A 2,977-nucleotide genomic window follows, 5' to 3' on the forward strand; every position below is an offset into this window, starting at 1 on the left:
CAATGAATGTACAAATGTGCTTTACACAATTGATGTATGTATGGATTGTGATAAGAGTTGTATTAGCCCCTAATAAAATGATTCTTTTAAAGTGAGTGAAGGGAAACATAAGTCAGTGTAAGCCATGAAAAAAATAATGATTTATAAATTATCAAGGGTTCATGAGGGAAGGGGGAGGGGGGGAAATGAGCTGATACCAAGGACTCAAGTAGAAAGAAAATGTTTTGAAAATGATGATGGCAACATATGTACAAATGTGCCTGACCTCATGGATGGATGGATGAATTGTGATAAGAGCTGTAAGAGCCCCTAGTAAAATGATTTATAAAAACAAAACAAGTAGGGTATTAGCAGTGGACTTGAGAAAAGGGAGAGGTGGAGAGAAATTTAGGAGAGTCCACAGGACCTGGGACTATTGAATGTGAGGGGCTCGCTAATATTTGGCTTGAACACCTGGTTGGTAAAAGGTGGTTTCTGTAGCCACGAAAGTGTTTTTACACTGTGTTTGGAAATGCCTGCGGGTTTCCTGTAGCCCTACGTGGCAATGAAGAGGAGGATGGGGAGAGTAGAGGGGCTACCATCCAACCAGAGAAACCCTGCATTTGTCTATTCTACTTTAGGCTTTTGCTTAGGACTGATTTGCTTTTTCAATCACTGATGGAACAACAATTCATTGGAGACTGTCATTCTCTATGGGAACAGGAAACGTCACCTGTCTCCCTTAGATTGGCTGGTGGGTTCGAACTGCTGACCTTGCAGTTAGCACTCCAATGCTGCACAAGGAAATAGATAGGAAATTAAGATAGTTTATAGTTATTAGATGCTTCCAATGGTCTGAAGCTAGGTTAAGCATTTAAACTGGATTATCTCATTGAAAGGAGCACTGGTGGCACAAACATTGAAGCGCTCAGATAGTAACTGAAAGATTGGCAAGTTGAACCCACCTAGTAACTGCACCGGAGAAAGCCCTGGTGATTTGCAGCTATAAAGATCACAGCCAAGGAAACCCTGTGGGACAGTTCTATTCTGCCGCCCGGGGTCATGGTGAGTCAAAGTCAACCTAATGGCACCTAACAACAGAAACACCTCATTTTATCGAAACCCGTTGTCCATGAAGAGGCTCTTACTAGCTTGCCAATTCTTACTGCTTCGTTTTCTAATTTTATTTTAAGCTTGGAAATCTAAATGTTTGTGAAAATCCTCTGACAGTTACTTATTGACAGAGTGATTAAAAAAGAAAAAAGGCAGAAACATTGGACAGTTCAAAGGAATCCGCTCCTCCTGAGAATAGCATCGGCCTGCAGGCCCTGATTTGTGTGCTCTGACAGTCTTAGGTTGTTTGGGTCTTAATAGTTTCTGCTGAAACTACGGCCTTTTCTCAAAGAAAACAAAGCAAAAGAGACTGTATGAACCAAGATACATTGTCCTTCTGGGCTTCTGTGTCTGTGAAGTCATCCTTGCACAAAGGCACATTCTCTCAAAGGCAGTGGTGATGAGAGCTGCTGGCCAACGGACCTGAGGTCTGGAAAGGGTGAGATGACCCAGTAGAACCTGGATGAGCATGATCTCCATCGGAATGAGGCCATGGAGTTGGATGGAGACAATGACGGTCAAGTCTGGGGACCATCTGGTCACAGCTTGGTAATTATGATCATCGTGTCCACTGTGAGGGAGGCCTGGTGGCGAGGGAACTTTGGAACTGGACATATAAATAGTAGTTGAAAAGAATGACTGACTTGTTTTTCTGCTCCTGGGCAAGGAGGAGGGATAGAGATAGAGATGGAGGTAGAAGGAGAGAGAGAGAGAGAGAGAATTATCCTAAGGAAATGGCTCCCGCAATTGTGGAGGTCAGGTGTCAGAGTGGAGGCTTCTCCTAACTCATGTGATTATAGGGGCTGCTGGACCCGCAATTGGCAGGTCAAATAGCAAGTTGTTGACTCACAGGACTGTAGAGGCTGTCAAATCCCCAAACCAGTGGGTCAGATGTCAGGCTACTAACTGGCAGGGCTGCCGAAGCTGGCAAATTCAAGGATCATCAGGTCAAACGACAAACTGCTAGCTCAAGTTCTAAGAACCTGAGACCAGGTGATGATGAATTAAATACAGGGTCAAAAGAAGGGAAAACCTTTCCAGAGCATCCACATACACGTATATTAGATGCGGGTCTCACCAACCATGAAACCCATTACATCAGAAGAGTGTGACTGGTGTCACACCCTAGAGGAAAATGCCATCAGAAAAGAAAGCAGAAGATACATACATCAGATTAGAAAACTAGAGAACAAACCCACAACACTGGCAATTAAGACCCAGCCAAGTTTACACATCATGCTAACCATTAACCTAGCCAGAACCCTGAACTTTCACAAGTAGATGACAAGCCATCAGCACTTCAGCCTATTAAGGAATATGGATCTGCCTTTCATTGGTAACAAGTGAAATTGAATTTCATGCATTTGCCACATGGCATAACTTCTGAGTTCCATGCAGCTTGATATTTACAAGCATTCAGTTGCAAAAAATTGTATTAATGGGAGGCAAAGGACATACAGCCCTATTATTCTTATTTTGTTGTGGTGGTTAGGTGTCATTGAATGGTTCCAGCCCAAACACTGCCTGTCCCGTGCCATTCTCACAACCGTTCTGATGTCTGGGCCGACAGTTGCAGCCACTGTGTCGATCCACCTCTTGAGGGTCTTCCCCATTTTTGCTGTCCCTCTGCTTAACCAAGCAGGATGCCCTTCTCCAGGGATCAGTCTCTCCTGACAGCGTGTCCAAAGGAGGTAAGAGGAAATCTTGCTATCCTTGCCTCCATGGAACATTCTGGTCATATTTCTTCTGAGCCAGCCTGGGCTGTCCTTTTAACAGTCCCGCACCACTACTCAAACCCGCCACTTCTGCAGTCTTCCTCGTCCGACGTCCAGCTTTCACATAGGAGACCATGGGAAACGCCACAGCTTGGCTCAGGCGCACCTCA

This window comes from Echinops telfairi, unplaced genomic scaffold (assembly GCF_000313985.2).
Source record: "Echinops telfairi isolate 266 unplaced genomic scaffold, ASM31398v2 ScPeMD7_443;HRSCAF=831, whole genome shotgun sequence".
NCBI classification, from domain to species: domain Eukaryota; kingdom Metazoa; phylum Chordata; class Mammalia; order Afrosoricida; family Tenrecidae; genus Echinops; species Echinops telfairi.